Genomic DNA, 21,868 nt, shown 5'->3' with positions numbered 1-21,868 from the left:
TAAGTATGCGGGCCCCATTGTCTCCTCAGGTGTGAACAACTAAATATGCATGATGGTGTTGAAATCGTTGACGCCCCTTGCGCATATTGCCTTTCCAAACAAAAAGTGTCTTACAAAATTTAAATCAATGTATTGTTTTATGTGAATGATTAGGCAGGATGATTTTCACATCATTTTGAGAAAAAACTCTAGGCAACGACATCCATTAGTCAAAAGTCTTGTGGACACATATTTAGTATTTGTTTTGTGGCCTTATTTCAGAAACTTTATTTTTTATTTTTTTCAATAACCATGCATAAACAATATTCCCTCAAAAATACAAACATGTACATACATGTTGCTCACATATTATGGTAGCCCTGTTTGTGTTAAATAGAGTGTAATTACACCTTTGCCATTAATATGTTTATAAGCAACTGAAAAAAGCACAAATGTCAGGGCATGTCAAAACATCTCAAGGACCCCAAAAAACCCTTAGACCCCAGAGGGTTAAAGTCCCCTTTGCCAGAAGTGAAGCATTTGAAGAGTCAGAGAAGATTACATGTCTAACGAACCTTCCACCTTTCCTTTAGAAATAGAAAAATCACAGATTTTATACTGATCCCAGATTTCCTCTTATCTTGATCAGCTGATATGAAGCCTGATTTTTAAAAGTTCCTTCGTATTTGCTCTCACTGTCTGGTTTGACCAGTCTTGCATTTTTTGTGTCATCAACATATGATTGGCAGAGATAATCAGTCTATTCATAGGAAGTTATTATTGGCTGATTTATGGCAGATCGATCAGAGTTTCCTTACAAAACTTGCAATTATTAGGGCTGTGACGGTATGGGATTTTTTCTTACCACGGTGAAGAAGCAACAAAACTCGCGATTTGGCGGTAAACCGACAACACAAGTCCCCCCCCCGATCAAGAACTGATGTAGCTTGTAAATGACAATGTAAATGAATAATTAATGTAATATCTTTATTGTCCACCAAGGTGGAAAATTGTCTTTGGCTCACCAGCCATTAAATTAAATATACAGACCATAATAAAAGACAAATACATAAAACAGACAGATCACAATTCATAAAAAAAAAAACATTTCATACTATAGTAATTTGGATTATCATTTACTTGCCGAGTTGAGAATTTTAACAGCATTTGGAATAAAAGACCTCTTAAACATATTTTTATTTGCTAGAGGGGTTCTGTAGCGTCTACCCGATTTCATGGGCTCAAATTGACTGAAGAGAGGATGAGAACTATCTGCAAGAATAGTCCTTGCTTTCTTCTTCGCCCTATCAGCATAGAGCTGTACTAGTGGCCTCTGTTGTCTGCCAACTATTCTGCTTGCAATTGTCACAATTCTGGCAAGTTTGTTCTTAGATCTGCAATTTAAATGGTCATACCAGGCTGTGAGATGAAAAGTTAGTACACTCTCTACCATGGATTTGTACACAAGTAAAATATGCTGACTAACTCCAAGGCCACTAAGTTGTCTTAGAAGAAATAAACGTTGCGAACACTTTTTAAAAAGGTAGTCAGGTTCTATCAGCAAAGTTCATGTGTGAATCAAGAATTGAACCTAGATATTTAAACTTCATCACAATTTCAACTTGTTGACCCACAAGTGAAATTGGCTGGATTGACATATCTGCTTTTGGGCAGATAATCAATTCTTTTGTCTTTGCCACGTTAATTTCTAGTTGGCTAAGATGACACCAATTCTCCAGGGCCTTAATGTGAGCCAGATAGGCAGCGTCATATAACAAATTAGTATGTCCAATAGGCCCACTAAGGCCATATCATCAGCGTATTTGAACAATCTTAAATGTTCTTCTTTAATCATAAACTTATTAGTAAAAAGAGAGAAGAGCACAGGGGAAAGGACACAGCCTTGTGGGCAACCTGTACTTAAACTTAGCATATCAGACACAGTCCCTTGAACACAGACCCTCTGTGTACGACAAGAAAGAAAATTTCTAATCCAGCGGACTAAGCCTGTATCAACATCCAGATCAACCAGTCTTGTTAAGAGAATGTGAATCTTCATTGAATTAAAAGCCGAGCCGAGCTTCATTGAATTCGTAAATCCACGAATAAAACCCTAACATATGCTTTCGGATGCATGAGATGTTTTGTTACTGTATTAAGCAGTGTCAGTATAGCAGTGTCAAAGCAGCGTCAAAATATCTTATTTTTATAATCAATTTTTGCTTTAAGAATGTCTCCCCTTAACTGTCTCCTTTTCTCACACAGTAAATCTGTATTACCAGAACAAAAGGCAACCTTCTTTTCATTGAGACAGCTTTTCAGCTTTTTCGATACCCAAGGCTTGTTATTTTGAAAGATTTATTATAATTATATTATTTTTATATTAATTATAAAAATAAAATAATTATAATATAATTATAGATTTATTATTATTATTATATTAATTATAAAGCAGTATTCGTTATTAACAAATAAACAAATTAACATTTATATTAAATTGTAAATATTAATAGTTATCTATTAATTAGGCTAAACTTAAACAACCGTTTTTAATAATTATAAAGCAGTTTTCTTTATAATTAACAGCAAATGACTCGCGCAAGCACAGATCCGCCCCTCCCGAAGCCTAAAACTCTCTCAGCCCTCTCATGTGGAGATGACGTCACGCCGTGTTGCATTATGGGTCCGCCGCCATATTTACAGGATCGCGCCCTATACCGCTGTTTTTAAATGCATGTGTTGGAGGCTGTGTTTGGATTTTCTGTCGAGATTTTAATAAACGTTGATATGGTTGTTCAGTTCAACTGCCATAGCAGGTCACACGATCGTTCAGGAAGGAAACTGAACAACGGAAGCTTTTCAGCTTTCTTTGAAGCTCGAGGAGCTGACGAGAAGACGCCGGATATCGTCAGTTGCCTCAATCAGGAGGAAAAAATTTACTTAGTTACTATCCTCCACTGCATACTACATTTGTTAAAAGTTGTACAAAGCAAGAGGTTGCGTATTGTATATTCCTCGATGACTAACAGTTAGGAGGATAGTTGATGAATGATGTTGAATTTGTGGTTCATGTTAGCAGATGATAAAGCCAGGCCACATTGCATGAATCAAATTATATTTATTTTGTTTTCAATTAACAATTTGCTTTGATATTCTGTACATCTTTTTACAAGCCTTTTTAAAATGTTTGTGAATCAAATTTTTATATAACTGCTTAATAAATACATTAAGTGACGTATCTGTTTCTGTACTGATTGCATCCACAAAGACCCTTTAATTACACATAAACTGGGATGGGCAAAGATACATCAAACTATTTTAAAATAAACTACCAAATACCCTAATTTTTACACGTGTCAACATTAACTGATGACAATAAGGCACAGTTATATTTAACAAGTTACCCCATCTTGTGGCATTATAAAGTAATGTACAACAATTTTTTTCTTGCACAACCTGTGAAAACTTAACATATGCTGAAAATAGCAAGCTAACATTAACTATGAGAGCTGCTTCTCAGGTAAAATAGCTTGAACTTTATGTACAATAGTAATCAACTTAGCATAGGCTACAAACACCAGAACTAAATCAGATGTATCAACGTTGTTTATCGCGGACAGTTTGTCCAAATAACGTTTTTTGGCAGTGGCATTTAGTTCCCTTTCGTCCTGGGAACTCCGACGTGTCGTCGGGGGAGTGTGTCTCTGTGCGAGCTGCTGTATAACCGGAGAGAGTTAAACTCACGAGTCCTCTTTGAAGAAGAGAAGATCCTCTTGTGCTGGTGTGACGGCACGTGAATGTACATCGCTTCCTACTGCTGGCCGTTTTCCTCTGAAAACAAAGAGTCGTTTTAACGGCTGGTATTGGTTGAGTGCAGCACACGGGCTTGCAGTTTCCCCGTTGTGTCTGCCGCGGTGTTCCCTCTGTGCCTCGGCACGCGAAAGAGCTTTTTTTCTTTTTCTAAAAGAGCACCACGGGCGATTTGCGTCCTTTTCAGGATGTCGTTTCACCCATGCGTTTCTGGATGCGGTCGACTTCTCCCTCAGGAAGATGGTCATAAACACTGCCTCTCGTGTTTGGGCTTAAAGCACGCTGAGGCAGCGTTTGTGAATGAGTCATGTTCTCATTGCGGGAACATGACTCTGGCGATGCTGCGTTCGAGACTGCGAACCTTGAAACATGGGGGAGTCCCTTCAGAGAATCCCCGATCTAGTTCTTCTGCCGGTTCAGTTCGGCAGACGGCTACTTCAGTGATTCCTGTTGGTGAGCGGCTGAGGGTTACCGTGCGGAATGTCCCGTCTGGTGAAAGATCCTCACGGGCTTCCCACGCCTCTAGTAGCTCGTTGCCATTGGGTGTCCCGGAGGGGCTTCCAGGACCGCCTCGTGCGGTTCCGTTTGTCTCCTTTGGGGCACCGCCTGAGGATCAGATGTCGATCGCGGCATCGGAGGAAGAGCAGTCATCTTCTGGTGATGACTCAACGGGTCTACCCCCTTCGGGTGTGGTGGCTGCGGCTGAGCCGTATCCGGAAATGGCCGCTATGCTCGAAAGGGCGGCCGCGAATGTTGGGCTCGTCTGGAACCCTCCACCGGGTCCCGAACCTTCGCGGCTGGATGATTGGTGTCTCGGAGCGGGCCGTGCTGTTGCCCCGCGGCCTGCTCCAGTACCATTCTTCCCTGAAGTGCATGAGGAGCTGAGGAAGTCTTGGCTGGCCCCCCTCGCGACCAGGCGTAGGCAACCTCGCTCCTCCTTCCTCACCACTCTCGACGGCGGAGTGGCGCACGGGTACGAGGGAATCCCCCCAGTGGAGCGGTCGGTTGCGATGCAATTGTGTCCTAAGACCGCTTCCTCCTGGCGGGGTGCCCCTTCACTCCCCTCCCGCGCCTGTAGGTTTTCCTCTGGTCTGACCAGGGATGCCTAAATGGTGTGTGGAGACGCCGCTTCCGCCCTGGATGCCATGGCGCTGCTGCAGGTCCACCAGGCCAAGGCACTCCATGACATGCAGGAGGGTGGTCTCGACCCAGGTTTGCTGCAGGAGCTGCGTGCGGCGACGGACCTCGCCCTCTGGGCGACAAAAGTCACCGCACGTTCCCTGGGTCGAGCGATGTCCACCTTGGTGGTCCAGGAGCGCCACCTGTGGCTCACCCTTGCGGATATGCGGGAAGCGGGGAAGCAAACTTCTCAACTTCCCCATATCCCAAGGGGGCCTCTTCGGCGACGCGGTGGAGAGCTTCGCCCAAGACTTCTCCACCACCCAGAAGCAGTCGGAGGCGATACGGCACGTCCTGCACAGGAGGCGGACTGCTGCTGGTCTGTCCTCTGTGGCCGTAGAGCCTCCGGCTGCTTGTCGCCGAGGTCGCCCTCCTGCGGCCGCTCCTCCTTCAGGGCAGCAGTCTCCCCCCGGAGGACGGAGGTCTGGTCGTAAGAGGGCGGCCAAACCCGCTCAGACGCCTCTACGTCCCTGAGACGGGCGACCTGGTGGAGGTTCCGGTTGCTGCTCTTCGGGAGGGTGCCCCTGCACTCCTCCTTCCCCCGGGGGAGGGCTGGGCGGAAAATCTTTCTTTCGTTTTTGTTTCTGTTCCGCCGCTAGCCACTCGGTCAGCGGTACCCACATTTTCAAAAAAAGAGCAGTTTCTTCTTCCTCCTCCAGGTCATCCACGGCCGAGACTGGTGGGCACACAGTCTCCCCCGTCCAAGAGGGCCAGAACGGCAGCGTGTGCCGCCCCGTGCGGTTACACCCCCGTTCCCCTCTTCCCAGTTTGCGGATAGCAGTGACGCAGCCCCAGCTGCGTCACTCCGGTCTGCGGCTGGGCCCGGAGGCGCAGAGACCAGCACTCGAGGAGGCAGGGCCTCGTTCCTCGTCTCTCCCCCTCCCCTCGCCACCGGGCAGTCCGCAGCAGAATGCCCACGAGCCTTCTCTGCCGTCTGCCTCGGTGGAAGCAGGTTGGTGTCAAGCACACCCAGACCCCGCTCTCGGTCGCTACAATGCCACCAGAGCCGGGTCCCTGTCTTCCACCTCGCTGCCCCTCCGCGGGTACGCCGTTGGTTTGGGTGGGTTCGTTGGGACAGTATCTGGAAGCCTGACTAGCGCTTCCGGGTCCGTCCCGATGGCTCATCCGGTTCGGCTATGCAATTCTGGTTGCACGCCGGCCTCCCAAGTTCAGGGGCGTCCACTTCACCCGTGTGCGGTCGGCGGACGCCCCTGTCTTGAGGAAAGAGGTCGATGTCCTGCTGGCGAAGGACGCGATCGAGCGGTCCCTCCTGCCGAGATGAGGTCTGGGTTTTACAGCCCCTACTTCATTGTACCCAAGAAAGGCGGTGGGTTACGGCCAATCCTGGACCTGCGTGTTTTGAATCGGGCCCTGCACAAACTCCCGTTCAAAATGCTCACGCAGAAGCGCATTTTCGAATGCATCCGTCCCCAGGATTGGTTTGCAGCGATCGACCTGAAGGACGCGTACTTTCACGTCTCGATTCTTCCTCGACACAGACCGTTTCTACGGTTTGCCTTCGAGGGTCGAGCGTATCAGTACAAGGTCCTACTCTTCGGGCTGGCCCTGTCGCCTCGTGTCTTCACGAAAGTCGCGGAGGCGGCCATTGTTCCCATGAGAGAACAAGGCGTTCGCATTCTCAACTATCTCGACGACAGGCTCATTCTAGCTCACTCGCGAGATGTGTTGTGCGATCACAGGGACATGGTGCTCCGGCACCTCAGCCGGTTGGGGCTTCAGGTCAACTGGGACAAGAGCAAACTCTGCCCCATGCAGAGGATCTCTTATCTCGGTATGGAGCTGGACTCGGTCGCCCAGACTGCGCGCCTCACGGAGGAACGCGTCCAGTCAGTGCTCACCTGCCTCAGGTCTTTTCGAGGCAGGACAGCGGTTCCACTGAAACAATTTCAGAGGCTCCTTAGGGAATATGGCAGCCGCAGTTACGCCGCTCTGCCTGTTACATATGAGACCGCTTCAGCGCTGGCTTCACGATCGAGTCCCGAGGTGGGCGTGGCACAGCGGCACGTTCCGGGTCAAAGTGACCCCGCACTGTCGCCAAACCTTCTCCCCGTGGTCAGATCCTGCGTTTCTACGGGCCGGAGTGCCCCTAGTCCAGGTTTCCAGGCATGCTGTGGTTTTCACAGATGCCTCTGCCACCAGGTGGGGGGCCACGTACAACGGGCATGCAGTTTCAGGTCTGTGGACGGGGCCTCAACTGCATTGGCACATCAACTACCTAGAGTTGCAAGCAGTACGTCTAGCCTTGCGTCGCCTCAAGGGGTTCCTCAGACACAGGCACGTACTGGTCCGTACGGACAGCACTGCGACCGTTGCGTACATCAACCATCAAGGTGGTCTACGCTCTCGTCGTATGTCGCAACTCGCCTCCCACCTCCTCCTATGGAGTCAGAAGCATCTGAGGTCGCTTCGTGCCGTTCACATTCCAGGGGAGCTCAACCATGTGCCCAAGGTTCCTACCACTCCCTTCGTGGACCAGGTAGTGAACCTGCAAGCGCTGCCCCAGGAGGAGGCAGACCCAGCCCTAGCTTTTCTCTGTCCTGTCCGCGCCCTGCGGGTTTATATTGACAGAACGCAAAGCTTCAGAACCTCAGATCAGCTCTTTGTCTGTTACGGAGGCCAGCAGAAGGGGAAGGCCGTCTCCAAGCAGAGGTTAGCCCACTGGTTAGTGGATGCTATCACCCGAGCATATGAGTCTCTGAGTGAGCCTTGTCCTCCCAGGTTGCGCGCTCACTCCACTAGAGGTGTTGCCGCTTCCTGGGCTTTGGCTCAAGGCGCCTCGATGACAGACATCTGTAGAGCTGCGGGCTGGGCGACACCGAACACGTTCGCTAGGTTCTATAGCCTTCGTGTGGAACCTGTTTCCTCCCGAGTTCTGGCTACGGCCAGTGGGTCGAGGGAGTAGATTGTGTCGGCTTGCTACGCCACTCCGCCTCGAACAGCGGATACGTGCGTTCTTTGCTCCGTATGGCGCCCTACGTTGGTTAGCCTTGTGAGTTCCTCCTTCACCCTTCCGGTGCTGGGCGTGGCGGATCGCCCGGCGCCAGGTCTGCTACCTATAGTAAGGAGTTGTTAGTAGACTGGGTGTTTCAGTGGTCTCTATTGTGACCCATGATGCCACGTGCAGTTTATCCGTGTCTACCCCTTGACGGACTCGTTCGTCATCCCTGTTGAGTGCGCTCCCATTTCCCTTGGATTGGGACCACCTCAGGGACTGCCATATGTTTCACTACCCCATTGGGCTAGTACATATGTGTATTCCTGGTCAGTCAGGCTGGGCCTTCCGCAGCTTCCCCCCTCTCTTAGGGGAACGCTTTCCCAGTGTTACCCAATATCCACTGTGCGGGTCTTGCGGAACAGCAGTGTGATCCCCGTGCTAGCTCCCGCAACTTATTTCAAGAAACTGCTGCAGGGTAGCTTAGCCGGGCGCTGGAAGGGGCCAGCACCATGGCGTTTTATTAGGGATCCCAATTCGTCAGGGAAGTCCCCCGACGACACGTCGGAGTTCCCAGGATGAAAGGGAACGTCTCGGTTACGTATGTAACCCTTGTTCCCTGAGTACAGGGAACGGAGACGTGTCGTCCCTTCGCCATGTCGCTGTACCTTCGCGGAGGACTGGACACTGTTCGGCTCCTCAGCGAAAAGCATTGCGCAATGTTTACTTCCGCCTTTTATACCTGCGCTGGTAGGCGGGTCGCGGAATGCAAATCTTGCATGCCAATCTCCATTGGCTCGTTTTTAATTCGCTCGAAGGCAATTGGCTCCCTAGCGTGATCCCAATTCGTCAGGAAACTCCCCCGACGACACGTCTCCATTCCCTGTACTCAGGGAACGAGGGTTACATACGTAACCGAGACGTTTCTCCCGGTAGGGTCCCTTCTCTTTTTCTTTAAACATCTCCATTTCGTCCGTTCATCTTCAATTTTACCTCGTTTTAGCCAAACCCCCACTGTTATACCTAAGGTAAACAGAGATCGTGCCTTTAAAGATGGCGCCCACGTCCCATCGAAACGCGAGATGGTTTTGATCTTATACAGTCAGTGTAAACAGAGATTGGTAATGGATAGTTTCTGGAAGCTGTGCTGCCTGTCTATTTGTGAGAGCGACATTAGTGCAGAAATCAAAACAAATGAGCCTAACAGCTCACACAAAAACTCACAGAAGTAACATACTGAGGTAGAAATGTTGAGTTTTTTTATTTATAATATATGATATAAGTCAGTGGTTCTCAATCCTGGTCCTGGGGACCCACTGCTCTGCACAGTTTGTATGTCTCCCTCATTTAACACACCTGATTCAGATCATCAGCTCGTTAGGAATGAGCTCTATGAACTGAACTGGCTGTGTCAGATAAAGGAGACATATAAAATGTCCAGAGCAGTGGGTCCCCAGGACCAGGATTGAGAACCACTGCGTTAAGTAACATAACACGACTAAGGGCTGTTCTATAATATCACGATTGCAAATGTTACATTGAATTTATAGTTTAATAAACAAGTAGCCTAGCTTATATGTAGTAACTTACATTTTAGACGCAATATTGACTGGTTTTGTTCCATTTCACCGACGAAAATAGTTACAAAAGAAAAGCAACACTAAGCGCTGTGTTTTGTTACTGAATGATTCATTATTTTGAATGCTTCGTTTTAATGAATGACTCCATTCATTTATTAAGACGGTCACTTGTCGCCACCTATTGATTTATTGTTTAAAGGTATCATTGATTTTATTTTTTATTTTAGTATTTGTTTAAACATTAATCTCAAAATATTTTTACAGTTGTAATTTTGCAGTGTAAATTAATTTAATGGATAACAGCCCTTTTTATTAACTGAATTTGATCAAATGTAAGAATTTGACATAAAACATATTTAGTAAGGTTTAATAAATTGTCCTTTATAAAGTTAAATAACGCCCTAGTGACCACCTACAACAAATTACTTTGTAAACATGTCACCTTTTGTAAACACGTTCCCAAAGTCATGTGAACTAATCGTGTAACATCGTGATTTCAATACTGACCAAAATCATCATGATTATGATTTTTTTCCATAATCGAGCAGCCCTAACGGAATGGTACCATTTCTTCAACCAAATAACGAGTCACGCTGTCAGTAAGTGCTCGCCACTGATCGCTGCCTCTTTGGTACTTCGCACCTAACGCAAAGGCCTCGGAGACTCCCAACTGTCGCTGCTGGCCTGAGGTTGTAGCAGACATCCCATGTCTCCCGGAAGTTCCGGGAGTCTCCCGCATATTGATAGCGGCTCCCTGATGCCCGCAAATTAGTTCAAATCTCCCGGAATCAAGAGCTCGCGAGCAAGAGTGCGCACATACAAACCGTGTAGCGTGCGCACGGCAGAGAGGGAGAGAGCGAGAGACCTTGCATGTGTGTGCTAGTGTGCCTCATAAAGCGCATGTAAGACAGCATGTATAAGAACATAAGACTCGTGGAATACAGTAAATTATAAGCAAAGATTAATGTGTTTATAGTTCATATGACACACCATATGCACTCCTGTAACTTTCAGCAGAAAAAAAAAAGAAGTGCGGTGATGTCCTCCACATCTCCTTGTAGCCTTGTAGGCATCTCATTAACGCGATATTGCGGTGATGCGGTTATCATCACACCCCTATTATATATTATATTTAAAATACTGGAATGAGCAAAGATTTTCTGGCACCCTTAGCCATTCGTCACGACAACCAGATTGGGAATCACTGATTTTATTTATTCCTAGCCAGAATGTTCTTGTTTCAGTTTTTATCAAGATTGACAATTTCAGTGCATCACTAATTTAAGGGATAACTGTCAATATAAGACTGATGCAACACATGTAACAAAAATCATTCATGTGTAAATGTAGATCTAACAGAGAAATGTCAGAGAGAAGCATAAGAAACCACTATTTAAGACAATTTAACAAAGTAAAAGGATTCCTTTCTTTGCAGCTTGACTTCCACTTGTTATACATGTTAAAGTTCTGAACATTTGTGCATTCTGTGTTCAAGTGTCTCTCACTCTACATGATGATACTCACACAGGGTCAAAGGTCACTGCTCCATCACTGAATTTTGGGGGCTCTTGCCTCTTCATGGACACACAGTTGGATACTGGAGAAGCTGCACTCTTTCTCTTCCTGTGGTTGATACTGAGGAAAAAAAAACAGAAATATTTTTAATTGTTTCTTTGCAGATTTTTTGGGCAACAATACTGTAATTTATAGAGCAGTATGTATATTATGCATACTTTTAGAGAGAAAACATGTTTTATTAATGGTAGGGTAAATTGGGCTAAAGGCGCAACGGGGAAAAAGGGTGCGTTTTTTAAATATTTTTCACAAAAAATTCATGGCCCACAGAATATTTTGTTGTATGAATAACAAACTGAACATGCAACATATCAAAAGAAAGAACAGACCATTTGCGTTTCAGTTAGTTTGTATGAGTCGTTGTTGGTAGTGTAGTTTACCTGGGGTTTTCGTATGTTCCTGGTTTCCCTTCCGTGTTTGGATTATTAGTTTATGCTCTCAATTGGATTATTTGCCTTGATCTCTGGTCTGGATTGTTTATGTTTTGCCTTTTGTTAATAAATCTCTTTAAAGGGACATTGTGTAGGAATTTCTCCCATCTAGCGGTAAAATTGAATTTGCATTCAAACGAATTGTGCTATCCAGCGCCTCGCTTTTTCAAATGCGTGTTGCATCTACGGTAGCTGTTATGTACCAAAAAGCTATGACAGGATGTCTTCTAATAGCACTTCGTCGAAACGAAATGAAAACGCGTTGTGGAAACGCGTTGGCCTAGTACTTTTTGACCCTCTTTGCTATTATAGTTTTTCAAGATGGCGGAACGACATGGAAGCCTCCGTGGACCTACCCGTCACATGTATATAAAGATAATAAATTCTTCGTTTACGAGGATAAGTCAGATCATTGGCAGAGGTATTTGTACACCATTGAGGACATATTTATGAATAAAAATATTGATTTTAGATAATAAAATACCTAAAAAAACTACACATTGTCCCTTTAAGCATTTGGATTTGCCCTGGCCTTATCCTTGCACACCCGTTAGAGTGGGTAAGTTTCATGAAGAAAGCAACATTTTAAGCAAAAAGCTGAGATAGTGACTAGAAGCCTTGTCACCTGACCTGAATATTGCACGCTGATTCGCTAAAATGGACTTATCGGGTTGTGTTCACAAAATACAAGAGTGCTTGTCGGTTTCTGCTGTAAAACATGAACTTGCGATTCCTTAACAATGGACAATACCGGGTTTTGTGACAAGACATGTTAAAGGTTGTATCAGTGATTTCTGGCCTTAAAATAAATGTCTAATCTTTCCTAACGATCCGCTAGCTGCTCGCCCCATAAGCATGCCGTCCAAAAACCGCGTCTCTGTAGGCAGCCTAGGCTCTGAGATCTGCACACAAAAACAAATGGGTACAACCACCACTCAAAACCAAAATAAACAGTGTTCCAACCAATCACTGACAGGGGCGGTTGTTGCTCCGATTTCGCGTCCAGCCGTTCACGAGCGCAAAACCTCACAACACCCGCCCCTGTCAGTGATTGGTTGGAACACTTTATTTTGGTTTTGAGTGGTGGTTGTACACATTTGTTTTTGTGTGCAGATCTCAGAGCCTAGGCTGCCTACAGAGACGCGGTTTTTGGACGGCATGCTTATGGGGCGGGCAGCTAGCGGATCGTTAGGAAAGATTAGACATTTATTTTTGGGCCTGAAATCACTGATACAACCTTTAAAGATTCAGAATGTGCTATATGTGGAGTATAACGCACAGCAGTCAGTTAATTTTTTTAAATTTTTAAACATGCCGTTTATCCATTTTTGCAAATTAACTTAATTTATTAACGGTGAATAAGTCAATTCATTGTGATAAGTTGACTTTCAATGTTGATACCTTTTGTCAGTTATATTTTATTTATTTATGTAAAAAAAATTAAAAACAGTCAATAAACTCACAGACCACTGGTGAAGTTTACGAAAGAAAAAGAGCAGAAAAAACAATATAGAAGTAAGACTCATAACTACAATTTGTGTGAGTCATTGAGGTTTATTTGATATTTTGAGGAGCTTCTTTAGAATATTTTAGCTGGAACGGACCACTAGTGGAAACTTTTTTATTTTATTTACATTTAATGCAAGTTCAGTGTAAAACTTTATTTTTACTTCTGTTGTTGCTTGCTTTTAGCCTGGCTCCGCCCTCCTACGTACTTCCGCTCAATTTTCATTTTCCTTCAGTACTAGTCTGGGATTGTGCTGTAGTTTTTGGTTTTCTCCGATCAATTTTTTACCGGGCCAATCAGCGAACAGAGGGAGTGGCTGAGAGCGATGACGCTGATGTCGTGCCTTATTTTGAGTTGTACTTCAGTAATGGCAGCGGAGAAAGATGCGAGCGAAGCCATTCGGTCCGTTGTGGCAACGCTGCCGAATATCAAGAAGTTAAAGCCGGAGCAAAAACAATCTTTGCTTAGTTTTGTAAACACAGGAAGTTTAGCAGTAAGGTTAGTTTTGCATGACATACGTCACGACCAGACGTTAGCGATTGGTTTTGGCAGATCCAGAGTGACTCTGGGCAGATCCAATAGTATTAGACTTCAATAGAGTATCCGCCTACAATGAAGTTCACGCTCGTCAATGGAGCGGTGCCAGACTCTATGTACAAATGAAATTAAACGTACATGAGTCTGGTGGGACCAGGCTAGCTTGCTTTCACTTCAGCAATAAAATCCTATGTGTCTTTTATCAAAAGAGGCCAGTAGTCCAAAGCATTCATGAAATTAAAATCCTTCAAGTTTTTAAATCACCAAATGGAGTTTGAATGTCACCTAGCGGCCATATTGGCTAATGCTCCTAAAACTCCCAGAGCATATTGATAGTTTGAGACATGTAGTATTGTCGCTTTGACTTGCAGTTTTAGGGTGCCCAGGCACAGGTTTTATATTAATAGATAAGAAAAATAAATGTAAAGAAGTACATTAAGTTCAGCAACCATTTAAGTTTAGATATATAATTTTACACTCTATGTTCAAGAATAGGGGTGCCAGGTAAGAGACTAATGAGGCTAACTAGTAATCTGGATTCCAAGACTATCATCTATATATTCAATTTGGAAACATATTTCATATTTCCTTTTTACCCTTTATTTTAACAACTATTTGTGAGGCCATACACTCACTTGTGTTTGTGTGTTATTGCCAGGGCGATGAATATAATATAATATATCTTGTCTAGAGCGCCAGCAGAATATAAACCGGCCCTGAAGTTCATGATACTCACACAGGGTCAGAGGTCAAAGCAGGTCCATCACTGAACATAGGGGGAATATACATGGAGTTGTTACTCTTCATGGACACACAGCTGGATACTGGAGATTGTCCATCACTGAACATAGGGGGAATATACATGGAGTTGTTACTCTTCATGGACACACAGCTGGATACTGGAGATTGTCCATCACTGAACATAGGGGGAATATACATGGAGTTGTTACTCTTCATAGACACACAGCTGGATACTGGAGATTGTCCATCACTGAACATAGGGGGAATATACATGGAGTTGTTACTCTTCATGGACACACAGCTGGATACTGGAGATTGCCCATCACTGAACATAGGGGGAATATACATGGAGTTGTTACTCTTCATAGACACACAGCTGGATACTGGAGATTGTCCATCACTGAACATAGGGGGAATATACATGGAGTTGTTACTCTTCATGGACACACAGCTGGATACTGGAGATGATGCTCTCTGAGTGTGAACAGACGCATCCTCCTGTTTCATAGGAGGAGAAATTCATTTTTAACATATTCTCCTGTTAAAGGAAAAAGTAAGCGCAAGTTTAACCATTTTCAGCCATTTTATGAGTGTTACAGTTGACGTGTTGTTAAGTAGGCCTAGATAACTGTTATGTTCTGTTTTATATTATTCAATAAAGTCACTCATGAACATTTGTGCTGCTAGCTCTGTGTGTTAGCAGGCTCTCTTACTTTTATTGTTTTTGTTATCCTTTGTTATTCACTACATGTGGCATCACTCAACAGTCAAGGCTATACTGCCACCTTGTGGTTACTCCATAGAATGCCTATCGTTACATCCCCTTTCCAAAGTTATAAAACAAAGACGTTGAACAGTTTAACTTAACTTTAAACTTTGCTTGCAATAAATCCTTACGAAAATGCAAAAGGTCAACATATTGCAAAGTACCCGTACCTCAAAGAAATAACAATAACTATAACACGGCACTCTACTTTAAACAACCATCTAAAGCCTCATATTTTTTCAATAAGTCTCTCAGGTGGTTTTCTAGGTCTAGTAGACTTTCTGATTGGTTCAGTCATTTGAGAGTCTGTGGTGTGAGGCTCAGCTTGGTGTGCATTTGGTGTATCACTTTGTTTTTCAGATTCAGCTTCACCGTGTTTGTCAGTGTCCACATGAGTCTTTAACAGACTCCTCCTGTTTCTCCTCACTTTATGTCCATCCTCTGTTTCCACAACGTAAGATCTAGGTCCGACTTCACTGAGCACAGTCGCTTTTCTGTCCCAGCAATTAGGTCCCTCAATTCTCACAGTGTCCTTTTCACAAAGAGGCCCTAGACTTTTTGTAGCTCTGTCATAGGCCATTTTTTGTCTGATTTTGAGTATCTTTTTGTTGTTAATCCAGTTGTTATTGTCTCGTCCTGGTTGCAATTGCGGTAGTGTGGTGCGGAGCTTGCAATTCATAAGTAGCTCAGCAGGGGATGATCCACACTCCAGAGGTGCAGCTCTGTAGCTTAGTAAAGCAAGGTGAGGATCAGTCTTACCATCCTTGGCTTTCTTCAGTAGCCTCTTAACAATTTGTACTCCCTTATCAGCCTGACCATTGGCTTGTGGGTACAATGGGCTTGAGGTAGTATGTTTGAATCCGTAGTGCTTCGCAAACTCTGTAAACTCTCCACAATCATACTGCGGACCGTTGTCACTCACAACACATTGTGGGATTCCGTGTCTGGCAAAGAACCCTTTCATGTGCACTATAACAGACTGTGCGGTGGTGCTGGAGAGTTGTGCAATCTCAGGGTAGTTCGAGTAATAGTCTATAACAAGAAGATAGTCCTTGCCATGCAGATGAAATAAATCTGTGCCCACCTTTTGCCAAGGAGCATTGGGTAGTTCGGCCACCAGCATTGGCTCCTTGACTTGTTTGTAGTGATGTCTGAGGCAGATGTCACATTTCGCAATTATTTCCTCTATGTCTTTGTTGATACCTGGCCAGTAGTTGGCTTCACGTGCTCTTCTCTTACATTTTTCCACTCCCAGGTGTCCTTCATGAAGACGCTGAAGCATGTCCTTGCGCATGGTCTGTGGGATAACAATCCTGTTCTTTCTCAGCAGGAGTCCTTTTGACATACACAGCTCTGCCCGCACCGGGAAAAACTGTGGGCACACTCCTTTTGACCAGCCGTTGTTCACACAGTGAGCCACTTTGAGCAGCATAGAGTCTACTGCTGTCTCCTTAACAATCTGCTGCAGCATGGTGTCTGTTGCAGGCAGTGAGGCAGTGACCATGTTGATGTGCGTTTCAATTTCTTCTGCTGCGGTGTTCTCAGCTGTGCCACTGTTGAGTTCTGGTGCTCTAGAAAGTGTGTCAGCAAGCACTTTGTATTTACCTGGCGTGTATATTAGGTCAAAATCATAGCGCTGCAATGTCATCATCATCCGTTGGATTCTGGGCGACATGTCATTGAGATTCTTTTTAGGGATTGATATGAGCGGTTTATGATCAGTTTCGGCTGTGAATGTGGGCAGTCCATACACATAAGTGTGAAATTGCCCACACCCAAACACTAGGCCCAACGTCTCCTTCTCAATCTGAGCATAGCGTTTTTCAGTCTCAGTCATTGATCTCGATGCATATGCTACAGGTTGCCATTTTTCTTCGTTCATTTGTAGCAATACGGCTCCTAGTCCGTCTTTTGATGCATCAGTGGAGATTTTAATTGGTTTTGTTGGATCAAAGTAGGTTAAAACTGGTTCAGCAGTCACAGTTCTCTTCAGTTCTTTCCATTCTTTTTCATGTTTTGTTGTCCACTCAAATGCAACGTTGTGATGCAACAGTTCTCTGAGGCATTTAGTTTTTGAGGAGAGGTTGGGAATGAACTTACCCAGAAAATTAACCATCCCCATTGCTCGTAAAACTAATTTTTTATCAGTTGGAGACGGCATATTCAGTATGGCTGGCACTTTTGTGTTGTCTGGGAGCACGCCGTTTGCTGTGAGCTTGTCTCCCAAGAATGTCATTTCTGTCACTCCAACAAGACATTTCTCTCTTTTTAGTTTTAGTCCGTACTTTTTCACTCTCTGTAACAGCTTCTGAAGTCTCTCATCATGTTGTTGTTTTGTGTTTCCCCAGACAACTAAGTCATCAATGTACACTCGTGTTCCTTCCAGACCCTCTATTATTGACTCCATAGCTCTGTGAAAAATCTCTGGCGCCGACTTGATGCCAAATGGAAGCCTCAGAAAGCTGAACGCCCAAACGGTGTGTTAAAGGTGGTGTACCTGCTGCTTTCTCGGTCCAGTTTCAGCTGCCAAAATCCATGCGAGGCGTCTAATTTGCTGAAGTACTTTGCACCGGCCATGTCACTCAGGATTTCTTCTCGCTTGGGGATTTGATAATGTTCTCTTTTAATATTTTCATTCAAATCTTTAGGATCTAGGCAGACACGTAACTCAGAAGAGTTTCTTTTTTTAACACATGTGATGGAATTAACCCAGTCTGTGGGCTCTTCTACTCGCTCGATGACTCCCATCTGTGTCATTCTGTTCAGTTCCTTTTTAAGTTCTGCTTTAAGAGGGGCTGGCACTCTCCTTGGGGCATGCACCACAGGTTTAGCATCTTCTTTGAGCTGTATTTTGTACGTGAAAGGTAGTGCACCATGTCCTTTAAAGACAGACGAGTATTTGTTCACAATACTTTTACTACCTTCGCTTTGTGACAGCCTTTTAGTCTGATGGTCTATTTTTATGTTGTCGTCATTGATCTGGTAGATCCTCTTGACTAGTCCAAGATCTTCAGATGCTTTGTCTCCAAGGATCGACTCGTGTCGAATTGGCACTATTGTAAACATCAAGTTGTGTTGTCTGCCTTTTGCAGTCACTTTGAGCCTACAACCACCCATAGTTTGTATTGGCTGATTGTTGTATGCTTTTAATTACATTTCCTTGTCAGCGACTCTTTTAGGTTTCTCTACAAGAGCTTTCAGATAATTTTCATTGATCAAGTTGGCTTTGGCCCCGGTGTTTTAATTTTGAAGGTTACTAGTGTCCCATTGACTAACAGAGGTGCAGTCCATTTGTCATCTTTTACTGCACGTATTGAATGCTCTGTGTCACTTGCATTTTGGGGCTGCACGTAGTTTTTCTCACACGACACCATTTTGATGAAAAATGTATCGCTCAAATCATCACTGTCATCTGTGTCTTCCTGCACTGTGTGTATTTTTTTTTCTGGTATGACACATTCTTGCATAGTGATTTAGCTTTTTACACTTTGCACATGTTTTCCCAAATGCAGGGCATTTTCTTGGTCCATGCATTTCACCACACTTCTTACAGTCAAACTGTGTTTGATCATCGTCTCTGTTTTGTCTTTTTGTTTGAACTTGAACCGTGATTTTCCTTTCATTTTCACTACGTTCACGGATTCGCTTTCTTGGTTATGTGGGGCCGCTTGAAAAGTAAGAGCATGTTGCTTTGCCAGCTCATTAGCTTGACATATTTTTATCGCACTTTCAAGTGTGAGATCCGCTTCCCTCAACATCTTTTCTCTTAGCTTCTTCTCATTTGTTCCAAATACAACCTGATCCCTTATCATTGGGTTTTTCAGATCACCAAAGTTGCAGGACTGAGCTTTTATTTTGAGATCAGTGAGATAATTATCAAACGACTCACCAGGCTGTTGGAGACGAGAACGAAATAAATATCCCCCGTAAGTTTAATTTTTCTTCGAAAGACAGTGTTCATCAAATTTTTTTAGGACCTCTTCAAACTTGTCTTTATCGCCGGGTTCATTAAATACAAAGGTGTTGAATACCTCAATAGCTTCCGCTCCTGCAATGGTTAGCAAAAGGGCTATTTTTCTTTCTTCCTCCCGACGATCAACTCCTACCGCGGCAATGTAGAGCTGAAATTGTTGCTTGAAGGTTCGCCAGCTCGCATCCACATTCCCCGTCATTTTCAGCGGAGTTGGTGGTTTTACTGCGTCCATCTTGCATCAGTTCTTTTCTTTACCGAACTCCTGGTACCATGTTATGTTCTGCTTTATATTATTCAATAAAGTCACTCATGAACATTTGTGCTGCTAGCTCTGTGTGTTAGCAGGCTCTCTTACTTTTATTGTTTTTGTTATCCTTTGTTATTCACTACATGTGGCATCACTCAACAGTCAAGGCTATACTGCCACCTTGTGGTTACTCCATAGAATGCCTATCGTTACAATAACGAAAGTAACCTTCAACTTTATCATGAGTTTTAGTTCGGATAAGGTCTGTTTAGACACAAATACTCCATCGATATTACAGCTATGAAAAGTTTAACAAACTTACTGTCACATTAGAACCGATTGCTGATTTTCTATCTTCCGAAATGGCGTCTTTACAGTCATCGACTGCTTTCGGTTTCACCAAAGAGTATCAAATGGCGCACTTCATGCGGACTTTCGGTTTCGTGGACTTAAATTGGGCGTACTCGCCGAGTCTACGAGTCCGTAGGCCGTCCCATTTAGCATTTTAACGCTCTGAAGTGTGCTCAGCAGCGCCCCCCTTGTACCCTTGAAGCGGTCTTCCGTGAAGCCCGCATAAATGCAGGCTCCACGTACTTTAACTACCCAGGAATCCTTGCGAAATGCCAATCAGAAAACGGATGGGAGGAGATTTCGCTCACGGACTGTTAACATGGCTTTATGACATAGGCGTACATTTTACCAGTTGTTATTTACAGTTTATACAAACATTATCGACCAGTTGTTGATATCTCAAACATAATAATAGCGTGTTAAATAATACGATCGCATTATGATTCATTACATAAATAGAACCGAATGTCATGGCTTTACTGAGTCATATAAACGTAGTATGAATATACATGAATACTCATACCTATACATTTTTCTTAAACTCATTTACATTTTAATTTTGTGTTAAAATTAAACATTATGTATTATTATGTACAACTGTATTTATCATTTACATAACCATGATATCTATTCAAATACCCATGTGGCATATACAATTATAGAACTGTAAAAGCAGGCTGTGTAGTTCACATAGACATAAGATTTGGGAAAATAAAATAAATCCTGTTCTCGATGTTAAAGACTGTAATTTTTTTTAATGATATTTGTGATATTTGTCTAATAAAGGGACTGATGAGATGACCTTTAAGTTTATTCAGCTTCGACGTCTGAGCTGAGACCTTTTTCCTGTTTCCGGCGTGACGATCGAGTTTGTCCCAAAAATACCTCTCAATGTGCCCTCGCGGACTCACGCTAAGGGCCCTATAGGTCTGCACTACATGACGTCACCGAAGTGTGGACTCTGAGGAAGTCCACAAGTCCGGAGTGTGCCATTTGGACAGGGCCACAGAGACGGGTAAGAACAACTTCCGGGTTTGGAACGAGGAAATAAATTACAGCTGTGCCATAAAAATACGAGACCATATAAACAAAATGTGTTGCTTTTCCACGTGCACATTGTTATTATATAAGAATAGAAAAGTTTGAAACAACATTTGGGGATTAATTTGTTAATGGAAATATACACAAACAAAATAAATCAAGTGTTACTGCAGAGTCAAATGACATCCAGCTCCTCCTCTCTGGACGTCTAATGGGGTGGTGCAGAAATTACAACACTTTGTAGGCAAAAACACGGTTCCCGAAGTCAATGGTTTTTTTAATTGGATTTTGGTTAAATGGATGAAATAACGTGGTGAACACAAGCTCAAGACACTTTTACATTATATTCTACAACATAAAATATATCAGTATTATTAGCCCACTCGTGATTTTTTTTAAGCTACATGTCTTGTTGCTAACAAGTGGTTAAATGTGACTGCAGAGGCTGTCGAGGAGATTAAACGTCATTACGCTGAACAGGTAAAATCAGTCCACATTTACAGCATTGCTATGGTGGTTATAATTGTGCTCTTACAAACTATTCTAACTCAAACGTTCTAGGAAAATGTTTTCATAAAAACTGAAAGAGTTGTCAGAAGCTTAGAGATGGTGACGTTGAAGACGTGGGATCGGGTATAGTTCGCTACCTTTAGCTTTTTACATCTGGCAGCTGCATTCAGGCTTCGCAATTCATAAAAGTTGTGTTCATCTGTGATAATTATGTTGATGGGCAATTATCTTGATTCTCACCTTATAGCCTGCAGTGAGCAAGTTAATTTACTGCTGCCTTCACCATGGGAGTTATAATTAATATTATTATGTCACCATACATTTTTGCAAACTTATAAAAAGAAATGCTTTAAAGACTCTCAGGGTCAAGATGTGATGGCCGCATTTATCGAAATGTATAAAAAATATTACGTGTACTAAGTACGTCGCATTACAAGATGCAGGCCCTGTCTGGTCAGGACTATGCTTTTTCTTTGCACTGCATGTCTTCTGTACGTTGGTTTCAAAAAGTGGTGCGGGCATCTCATCCTGAGCAAAAGTGTCCATCTATTTCATTTAACTGAATAAACCTGTGTGATATTTTTGATTTCTTAATGTTATAATGGTGGTGCAGTCAACTTCTAACACATCAAGGAGGTAAGGAAGCCCATTTTTTCCATATAAGGAAAAAAACATGCTCTGGTAAGTC

At 43.7% G+C, this 21,868-nt stretch overlaps 1 pseudogene across 1 annotated transcript in view; it reads right to left on the bottom strand.

The window, feature by feature from the left end:
* LOC143738640 (NACHT, LRR and PYD domains-containing protein 3-like) overlaps window positions 1-14,791 on the bottom strand; it is a 34,677-nt pseudogene extending 19,886 nt beyond the window's left edge. Inside the window, exons 1-2 of the transcript XR_013203928.1 lie at window positions 14,288-14,791; window positions 11,026-11,136 (exon numbers count right to left, since the gene is read on the bottom strand). The product of XR_013203928.1 is annotated as an NACHT, LRR and PYD domains-containing protein 3-like (transcript). The remainder of the gene's footprint in view (window positions 1-11,025; window positions 11,137-14,287) is intronic.
* Between the last annotated feature and the right edge of the window lie 7,077 nt (window positions 14,792-21,868).

This window comes from Siphateles boraxobius, unplaced genomic scaffold (genome assembly GCF_051911475.1).
Source record: "Siphateles boraxobius isolate OS27281-9 unplaced genomic scaffold, OSU_SipBor_1 15, whole genome shotgun sequence".
Lineage (NCBI taxonomy): Eukaryota > Metazoa > Chordata > Actinopteri > Cypriniformes > Leuciscidae > Siphateles > Siphateles boraxobius.
This window is presented reverse-complemented; position numbering and strand designations above follow the sequence as displayed.